Source organism: Elephantulus edwardii, unplaced genomic scaffold, assembly GCF_000299155.1.
Source record: "Elephantulus edwardii isolate Elephantulus edwardi_28Jun2011 unplaced genomic scaffold, EleEdw1.0 scaffold00123, whole genome shotgun sequence".
In the NCBI taxonomy this organism is placed as follows: domain Eukaryota; kingdom Metazoa; phylum Chordata; class Mammalia; order Macroscelidea; family Macroscelididae; genus Elephantulus; species Elephantulus edwardii.
Genome location: NW_006399873.1, coordinates 5,954,803 through 5,965,655, shown reverse-complemented (window position 1 = coordinate 5,965,655; position 10,853 = coordinate 5,954,803).

Here is a 10,853-nt window from a genome sequence, read left to right as displayed (position 1 = left end):
ATCACACTGTCTCTGACACTCCCATACCGATTATCCCAGTCACTGAATCAATCCACCTCATAGAGGGCCTTCCCCTCCTGTGCTGTCCCTCCACCCTCCCAAGCATGATGTCTTTCTCCAAGGACCGGTCTCTCCTCACAACATGTCCAAAGTATGTTAGATGGAGCCTCAGAATCTTTGCCTCGAAGGACCCACCCGGTTTAACACTTTCCAGGACAAATCTGTTTGTTTTCCTAGCAGTCCGTGGTACTCTCAATACTCTTCTCCAGCACCACAGCTCAAAGGCATCAATTCTCCTTCTATCCTCCTTGATCATTGTCCAACTCTCTGATGCATAACAAGTGATTGTGAAGAGCATGGCCTGTATCAGACACACCTTAGTCTCCAGAGAGACACCATTGCTCTTCAGTACTTTGGAGAGGTCCCTAACAACAGACTTTCCCATGGAAATGCACCTTTTAATTTCCTGGCTGCTGGTGCCAAGACTGTTAATTGTGGAGCCAAGCAAAGTAAAGCTGTGTACAATCTCAATCTCTTCGCCATCCATCCTGATGCTGCCAATTGGTCAAGTGGTGAGAATCTTTGTCTTCTTGACATTGAGCCTCAGTCCATATTGGAGGGTACAGTCCTTGACACTCTGCAGCAGGTGCTTCAGGTCCTCTTCAGTTTCAGCAAGCAGGGTTGTGTCATCTGCATAATGCAGATTGTTGATAAATCGTCCACCAATCTTGACCCATTTCTCCTCATAGAGCCCAGCCTCCCGGATAATCTGTTCTGCATATAGGTTGAAAAGGTATGGAGATAGGATGCATCCCTGGCGTACGCCTTTCCCAATTTTGAACCATGCAGTATTTCCTTGCTCTGTTCTGACGACTGTCTCCTGGTCCAAGTATAGGTTTCGCATTAGAATGATCAAGTGTTCTGGGATTCCCATTCTTGTCAGAGTCAGCCATAGTTTGTTATGATCCACACTGTCAAATGCCTTTGCATAGTCAATGAAACACAGATAGACATTCCTCTGGTATTCTCTGCTTTCAGCTAAGATCTACTTAACATCAGCTACAATATCCCTAGTACCACGACCCCTTCTAAACCCAGCCTGGACTTTTGGTAATTCTCTGCTAATGTGCTGTTCCAGTTGTTTGTGGATAATTTTCAGTAAAATCTTGCTTGCATGTGAAATCAGTAAGATTGTTCTGTAGTACCATAGCTTAAAGGCAACAATTCTCCTTCTATCATCCCTAGTCATTTTCCAGCTCTCTGATGCATAGCAAATAAGTGCAAAGACCATGTCCTGATTGAGGTGCACCTTAGTCTCCAGACTGATATCTTTGCTATTCAGTACTACAGAGAGGTCTCTGACAGTAGACTTTCCAAATGAAATTTGTCTTTTAATTTCCTGCCTGATGGTACCAAGAGTACTGATTACGGAGTCAAACAGACTAAAGCTGTTAACAATCTCAATCTCTTCATCATCTATCATGATATTGCCAATTGGCCCAGTGGTGAGAATCTTTGTTTTCTTGATGTTGAGGTTCCATCCATATTTAAAGCTGCCATTTTTGACTTTCTGCAGCAAGCACTTCAGGTCCTCCTCAGTTTCAGCAAGTAGGGTTACATCATCTGTGTAACGCAGGTTGTTGATGAGTCTTCCTTCAGTCCTGATGCCACATTTCTCTTCATACAGCCCAGACTCCCAGATAATCTGTTCTGTATATAGATTAAAAAGGTATGAAAATAGGACACATCCTTGGTGCATACCCTTCCCAATTTTCAACCAGGCAGTGTTTCCTGCTCTGTTTTGCCTCCTGGTCCAAGTATAAGTTTCACAGAAACACACTAAAATATTCTGATATTCCCATTCTTCTCACAGTCAGCCACAGTTTGTTGTAATCCACAGAGTGAAAAGCTTTTGCATAGTCAGAAACTATGCAAACATCGATATACATTCCTCTGGTACTCTGTGCTTTCAGCCAAGATCCATCTAATATTCCTAGTAGCATGGCCTCTTCTAAACCCAGCCTGTATCCTCTCTTAAACACAAGCCCAAAGTATGTTAAGCCAAAGCTTCACCATCCTTGCCTCCAAGGAGCACTCTGACTGAAGTTTTTCCAAGACATACTTACTTGCTTTTCTTTTGGCAGTTCATAGGATACTCAACACTATTCTCAAGAACCACTACTCAAAGGAATCAATCTTTCTTCAGTCATCCTTATTTATTGTCCAACTCTCAGATATAACAGGTTATTAAAAAGAAGCATCAGGCACATCTGAGTCTTTAAGTTAACATCATTACTTCTCTATATTTTGCCTAGATCCCTGACAGTAGACTTTCCAAGTAATTTCTTGACTGATAGACTCTATTGGTTTGATTGTGGATCCAAGCAAGAAGAAACAATTTACAATTTCAATGTTTTCTCTAGCTATAATGATATTGAGCAATGATGTCACTCTGGATAATAAGGTGTGTCTGATACAAGCCATGGTCTTTGCAATCACTTTTTATGCATCAGAGAGTTAGACAATGACTAGGGAGAATAAAAGGAGAATTGATGCCTTTGAGCTGTGGTGCTGGAAGAGTGTTCAGTGTACCATGGCTTTATAGGAAAACAAAAAGATTCATCCCAGAGAGGATTAAACCAAGCTGCTCCTTAAAGACAAGGATTCTGAGGCTTCATCTGACATACTTTGGACATGTTGTAAGGAGGGACCAGTCCTTGGAGAGGGATGGAGTGTGGAGGGACAGCGCAGGAGAAGAAGACCCTCTATGAGATGGATTGATTCAGTGACTAGGGTAAGCCGGATGGATGTGTCAGAGGCAGTGCGATTGGCACAGGATAGAGCAGGGTTTAGGGCTGTTGTACATAGGGTCACTATGAGTCGCAAAGGATTCGACAGCACATATCAACAGCAACATAATGATATTGCCTATGGGCACAGTGGTAAAGATCTTTGATTTCTTGGTGTTGAGATGCAATCCATATTGCAGTCTTTATTCTTTAATCTTCTGCAACAAATGCTCTCAGTCCTGCCTACTCTCAGTTAGAAAATTCATGTTATCTGCATAATGAAGGTTGTTGAAGAGTCTATCTCCGATCTTGACACTACATCCTTCTTCATAAACCTCCTGGTACATGATTTTTCTTGATGTTAAAGCAGGTAGTGTGGTTTTGTTCTTTTTGAATTTTACTTAATATCTTCTTTGATCACCTTTCTAGTCAGATTTTTATGCCTAGGTCCTTGATTCACCTTTAGTTAATTTTTGCATATGGTAGCAGATAAGGATCTCAATTTTCTGCAAAGTTATCCAGTTTTGACAGTACCATTTATTAAAGGGAGTATATTTCAGCATAGTTTTAAGAAAATTGTGCTGTTAACTCAAAGGCAATGCACCTCCCTGCTCATGCAATTAGAAGTTCAGCTAAGAGCAGATTCAGACTCTATGAAAAGGAGAAAGTTGTTAAAGAGGCTATCTTCTGCCCACTTAATTTATTTCATTTGCTTGGCAAAGTTCAGCTGTACATAATAGGTGGATTTATTTCTGAGTTCTCAATTTTGTTTTGTTGATCTATGTATCTGTCACTATATGAGTACCAATCTGTCTTTTATTATATCTTTTCAGTTTACAACCAGAACAGATCATTTGAAAGGCTGATCTTGCTGAGGAGTAAGTTGGCATCAGAAATGAAGGAGTACTCATCAACAACTTGCAGTATGCATATGACACAACCTTGCCAGCTGAAAGTGAAGAGGACCTGAAGTGTCTGCTGCAGAAGGTCAAAGACAATGGTCTTCAATATAGATAGAAGTTCCACATCAAGAAAACAAAGATTCTCACCACTAGGTCACTTGGTAACACCATGATAGATAGAGGAGAGATTGACGTTATTAAGCAGTTCATCTTATTTTGGTCCACAAACAACATGCTTTGCTGCCAGGAACTAAAAAAATAAATTGGATTAGGATATTTAGGGACCTCTCCAGAATGCTGAAGAGCAATATTGCCAGTTTAGAGACTCAGGTGTCATATGCATAATGAAAGTAATTGTGAATATCATGGCCTGGCTATTAATCAGAGAGCTAAAAAAGGATAAGGATGACAGAAAAATTGATGCCTTTAAGTTGTGGTACTGGATAAGATAACATACCATGAAATGCCAAGAGAACAAATAGGTCTGTCCTGAAACCGGGTTGCTCTCTGGAGCAAGGGATTTTAAGTGCTGTCTCACCTATTTTGGCCATGTTGCCAGGATGGAACAGTACCCGGAGAAAGAACATCATGCTTGAAAGTGCAAAGTGTCAACACAAGAGAGTAAGATTCTGTGAAAGTTGCATTAACACAGTGACTCGAGTAATGGCGTAGGTGTGAAAGAGATAATGAGATAGGATAAGACAGGTTTCAGAGCTATTGTGTCTAGAGTTCCTGTGAGTTGCAGGTGACATGATGGCACATAACAACAACAATAACAAAAACGTATTGTTCTTCATATCAGGAAATAGAAAATAACTTTCCTTTTTTTCATTTAATAAATCTTTACTAACTAGAGTCTCTTTTCTACACAAAATTAGTCATTAGTTTTTTACCTCTTTGGAGAACGATGACTTGATCTTAATTGAGTTTTTATAGTTACCTGTAGAAGAGTTTTGGTAGTACTGCCAATTGATAAAGTTAAATCTTTTGGTTCACAACCATAGTATATTCTTCCATTTCTGTTGTCTTCTTTGGATTTCTTACAGCAGTGTTTTTAGCTAATTTTTATTATTAAACAGGTTTTTGTATTGTGAGTTTAATGTGCTAAATATTTCCTCTTTTGTGTAACTATTGAAATGGTATTACTTAACTTACTGACTTTTCAGCACTTTCAGTTACCTTGTTGTGGTTGCTCTTTGCTTTCTATTCAGGAACTAATTTATTTCTAAATGTCCATCAAATTTTCAGGTACTGTAAATTACATGAAAGACGTCTGTTCATGTTTTTCTGGTGGAATAACTGGTGCACTTGAACCATATGCCTTAGAGTTGACAGTGCAACTCTTTACTATTAGGCCACCAGAGCTCTATTTGTTCCTTTACTGCTGTAACTATGTGCCATTAAGTCAGCGAATACCAATAGCTGACCCTACATCAGGTTTTCAGAAGCAGTAAATCACACAGGAAGTGATAGCTCATATTTCTCCCACAGGGCTAGCTGGTGAATTCAATCTGAGTTTCTTTGGTATTGCAACACAGATTCTTATCACTAGGTCAACATCAGTTAGCTGATTTTCACGTGTAAATTTTGTACCATGACACTGCCGAATCAGTCAATTGGATGCCTTAATTTTCTCAAGAAACTTTAGGAATTTCTATAGATTAGAGCATATAATCTACAAATACAGCTTTCTGTCCTCTTTGCCAAATTGGATGCATTTTATTTCCTTTTTGTTTTGACTCACTGCTCTGAATAGGACTTCCAATACCATAATAAAAAGTATTAGTGATAAAGGTAGTCTTGTTGATTTCTGTTTAAAAGTAATGCCTTAAAAAAAAAAAAAAAAAAAAAAAGTAGTGCCCTCAATTTCTTTCCATTGAGATAAAGTTTGGTTCTTGCTTTTAAATATAGGTTTTCTACTATGTTGAAAGATTTCTTTCCTATTTCTATAATTTTATCATTTTTTTGAGGGAAAGGTGTTGAAATCTATCATTGATTTATTTCTTCAAATGCCTTTTCTTCATCAGATGATAATGTAATTGTTTTTTAATTTTTTTATTTTAATGGTAGATTGCATTGTTTTTCTTTTTGTTGATGCATCCTTGCACACCTCATATGAATGTCACTTGATCATTATGAATAATATTTTTCACATAATTTAATATAGTGGCTATAAATTTATAGATAACTTTCTCATCAATGTTAGTAATATTAGTTGATTATTTAGTTTTTCAGTAAGGATTTGACCTAGTTTTAGTATCAGAATTATACCTTTTGTATAAAATGAGTACAAGTATATTTATCCCCCACACCCTTTGTTTTGAAATAGTTTGAGAATAATTACCATTGTTGTTGTTGTTATGTGCCGTCGAGTAGCTTGCGACTCATAGCGACCCTATGTACGACAGCCCTAAACTCCGCTCTGTTCTGTGCCAATCGCACTGTCTCTGACACTCCCATCCCAATTATCCCAGTCACTGAATCAATCCACCTCATAGAGGGCCTTCCTCTCCTGCGCTATCCCTCCACCCTCCCAAGCATGATGTCCCTATCCAAGGACCGGTCCCTCCTCACAATATGTCCAAAGTATGTTAGACGGAGCCTCAGAATCTTTGCCTCCAAGGAGCCACCCGGTTTAACCCTTTACAGGACAAATCTGTTTGTTTTCCTAGCAGTCCATGGTATTCTCAGTACTCTTTTCCAGCACCACAGCTCAAAGGCATCAATTCTCCTTCTATCCTCCCTGGTCATTGTCCAACTCTCTGATGCATAACAAGTGATTGCGAAGACCATGGCCTGTATCAGACGCACCTTAGTCTCCAGAGAGACACCATTGGTCTTCAGTACTTTGGAGAGGTCTCTTACAGCAGACTTTCCCATGGCAATGCGCCTTTTGATTTCCTGGCTGCTGGTGCCAAGACTGTTGACTATGGAGCCAAGCAAACTAAAGCTGTGTACAATCTCAATCTCTTCACCATCCATCCTGATGCTGCCAATTGGTCCAGTGGTGAGAATCTTTGTCTTCTTGACATTGAGCCTCAATCCATATTGTAGGCTGCAGTCCTTGACACTCTGCAGCAGGCGCTTCAGGTCCTCTTCAGTTTCAGCAAGCAGGGTTGTGTCATCCGCCTAATGCAGGTTGTTGATAAATCGTCCACCAATCTTGACCTCCACATTTCTCCTCATAGAGCCCAGCCTCCTGGATAATCTGTTCTGCATAGAGGTTGAAAAGGTATGGAGATAGGATGCATCCCTGGCATCCTAATTACCATTAGCTCTTTCCTAAATGTTTGGTAAAATTCATGGATGAAGTTCTCAAGGTTAGGACTTTCTCATTAAAAGTATACTCATGAATTTTTCATTTTCTTCTTTTGTGATGGATTTGTTCGAATTTACAAGATATTTTCTACAGAAGGAAGCTCTGGTGGCCTACTGATAAGGATCTGTACTGCCATCCCAGAGGTACTTGGTTCAAATTCACCAGCTGTTCCACAGGGGAAAGAAGGACAATCTCCACCTGAGTGATTAAATTACCTATGAAAATGCAGTGAAAGGTCAAATTTAGGTCAGTTCCTACTTAATAATACACAATAACAACCACGTTATACACAGAAGATCAAAACCCTGTTCTGTTATAAACCTCCAATTATTCTATGTTAGTTTAGGTTAATAGTGATTTTCTAAAAATAGCTGTCCATTTTTTCTAGGTTTTCTAATCTGTTGAACTATATACAGTTCTTCCTTGTATTCTGTTACTATCCTTTTTATTTTAGTTGGTTTGCTGTGATTTCACATTCATACTATTTTCCATCATGTCTTTGATTAAACTTGCCAGTGATTTATCATATTTCTTTACCTGCCAAAGATGTAACTTCTAGACTTGTTAATTCTTTCTATTGTTTTTGGTGTTTTCTACAGTTTCTGGTTTCTGTTCATACCCATAAGCTTCTCTGCAGGAGAATGATGGGTAGTCTCCTCCCATGTGATTTACTGCCTCTGAAAATCCACTGGAGAGTCAGCTGGGACTTGGATCCAACTTGATAGTACATACCAGCAACAATTTCTATCTCCTTTCTTTCAGATATAGTTGAATTTCAATGCCGTTCCTTCTCGATTAGTCAGACATATAAGATTAAAATATTGATTTTTGACTGTTTCTTCCTTTGCAATATGCATTTATTACTTACTGTATAGTGACCTCAAGTCATTGCTCTTACTGGGCCCAAAAATGTGTATCTCATAAACTGTGAACTATATTTTCATTTTCACTTGTTTCAAGAAAAATTTTAAGTAATTAAAAAAAGTCTTATTACTCAGGAATGTTTAAGCAGATTGTTACTTAATTTCCATGTATTTGATTTATTTCTCTTGATCTTATTGCTGCTGATTTCTGATTTTATGGTATTGTGATTTTGGAAGATTTCTGTGGTGTATTTTTATTTAATCAGGCTTGCTTTGTTACTTTTATAATCTGCTGTGAATAATGTTTCATGTACAATAGAGAAGAATGTGTATTATACTCTTGTGGGATGTAGTATTTTGCATGTCTATGAGATCCGGTAGACTATTTGTATTGGTTATCTCTTCTACATTTTTTATGTGTTTCTCTCTAGTCATTCTGTCCTTCATGGAAAGCAGTATATTTAGTGCAATAATTTTATTATTAAGGACGTCTTGATAGCTTACTGGTAAGAAATTGTGTTAAGAAGCCAAAGGCTTCAGCTATTCTGTAGGAGAAAAAAGAGTACTCTTTTGCCATACAATTTATTGCCTCTGAAAAACCACTAGAAAGTTAGCTATGAGTTGGTTTCAACTTGATGATAAATAACAATATTGTTATTATTTTTATGTGCCTTTGAGTCGACTCCTACACATAGCACTCCTATGCACAACAACTCTAAATCCTTCTCTATCCTTAGCCGATTTCATTGCCTTTGACACAACTACCCCCAAAACATTAGTAACTGGGGTCAATCCATCACATCCAGGCTCTTCCTCACTTACAGTATCCCTCCACACTTCCAAGCATAATGTCCCTCTCCAAGAACTGGTTCCTCCTTGCAATATACCCAAAGTGTGTCAGACAGAGCTTCAAAATCCTTGCTTCCAAGGAACATCCTGATTTTAGTTTCTCCTGCACAGACCTGTTTATTCTTTTATCAGTCCATGGTATACTAACTTCTCTCCTCCAGCACCACAACTCAAAGGCATCAATTTTTCTTCTATCACCTTTAGTCATTGTCTAGCTCTCTGATGCATAGCAAGTAATTGCCAAAACAGGCCTGGATCAGAGCATATCTTAGTCTCTAGACATTGTTGCTCTTTAATACTCTGAAGAAGTCCCTGACAGCAGATTTTCCCAATGTGATTTGCCTTTTATTTTCTTGGCTAATGCAGCCTTCAGTATGGACTGAGGCTCAATGTGAAGAAGACAAAGATTCTCACCACTGGACCAATTGGTAACATCAGGATGGATGGAGAAGAGATTGAGATAGTTCAGAGCTTCAGTTTGCTAGGCTCCACGGTCAACACTCTAGGCACCAGCAGCCAGGAAATAAAAAAAACCTATCGCAATGGAAAAGTCTGCTGTTAGGAATCTCTCTAAAGTACTCAAGAGCAACGGTGTCTCTCTGGAGACTAAAGTGTGCCTGATGCAGGACATGGTCTTTGCAATCACCTGTTATGCATCAGAGAGTTGGACAATGACTAGGGAGGATAGAAGGAGAATTGATGTCTTTGAGCTGTGGTGCTGTAGAAGAGTGTTGAATGTACCATGGACTGCCAAGAAAAAAAAACAGATTCATCCTGGAGAGGGCTTAACCAGGCTACTCCTTGGAGGCAAGGATTCTGGGGCTTTGTCTGGCATATGATGGACATGTTATAAGGAGAGACAGGTTCTTGGAGAGGGACATCATGCTTGAGAGGGTGGAGGGACAGCCCCGGAGGGAAAGACCCTCTATAAGGTGGATTGATTCAGTGACTGGGGTAATCGGGATGGGTGTGTCAGAGGCAACGCGATTGGCACAGGATAGAGCAGGGTTTAGGGCTATTGTACATAGAGTCGCTATGAGTCACAAATGACTCGATGGTGCATAACAACAACAATGGTATCAGAGTGTTGATTGTGGAGCCAAGCAAACTGAAACTGTTATCAATCTCAATCTCTTCATAGGCTCTCATGATGCTGCCAATTGGCCCAGGGTTGAGAATCTTTGTTTTCTTCATAATGAGGTTCAATCCATATTGAAGGCTGCAGTCTTTGACCTCCTGAGCAAATAATTCAATTCTTCCTCAGTTTGAGCAAACAAGGTTGTATCATCTGTATAATCCAGATTATTCATGAGTCTTCCTCAAGTTCTGATACCACATTCTTCCTCTAGCTAGCCACCTGGATGATCTGCTCCGCATATGGATTGAAAAGGCATGGAAATATGATACATTCATTGTATAATCATAACTATTATTGTGGAGTTGTCCATTTCTCTCTTGAAACCTCTCAAAGTTGGCTTTTTATCTTAGAGCTGTGTCATAACTATAGTAATGACTTATTTTTGATTGACCATGTGACTGATCATTGAAATTGACACCTTTCCTTGTCTGTTATGCTGGTTTTCATTTTGAAGTTTATTTTATCAGAAATTAATGTTGCCACTCCTTTTAGGGGAATACTCTGTGAAGGATATCTCTAAACTTCTGAAGAGCAATTATATCAATGTAAAGACTGTAGAGTGCTTGATTCAGGTGATGATCTTTTCAATCAGTTACCACATATCTGAGAGCTGTACAATGACTGAGAACTGAGGAAGAATAACTGATGAACAAGAACGATGAAGATGAACTGATTCCTTTGAGTTGTGGTGCCGGAAGGCAGTCCTGAATATCCCATAGTCTGCCAAAAGAAAAAATATCTGTATCTTAGAAAAGGTGCAACCTAAGTGCTCCTTGAAGGCAGAGATAGTGACGCTTTTTCTTTCATACTATGAACCTATAGGTTGTTGTTGTTGTTGTTGTTGTTGTTGTTATGTGCCGTCGAGTCGTTTCCGACTCATAGCGACCCTATGCACAACAGCCCTAGACCCTGCTCTATCCTGCGCCAACCGCACCGCCTCTGATACACCCATCCCGATTAACCCAGTCACTGAATCAATCCATCTCATAGAGG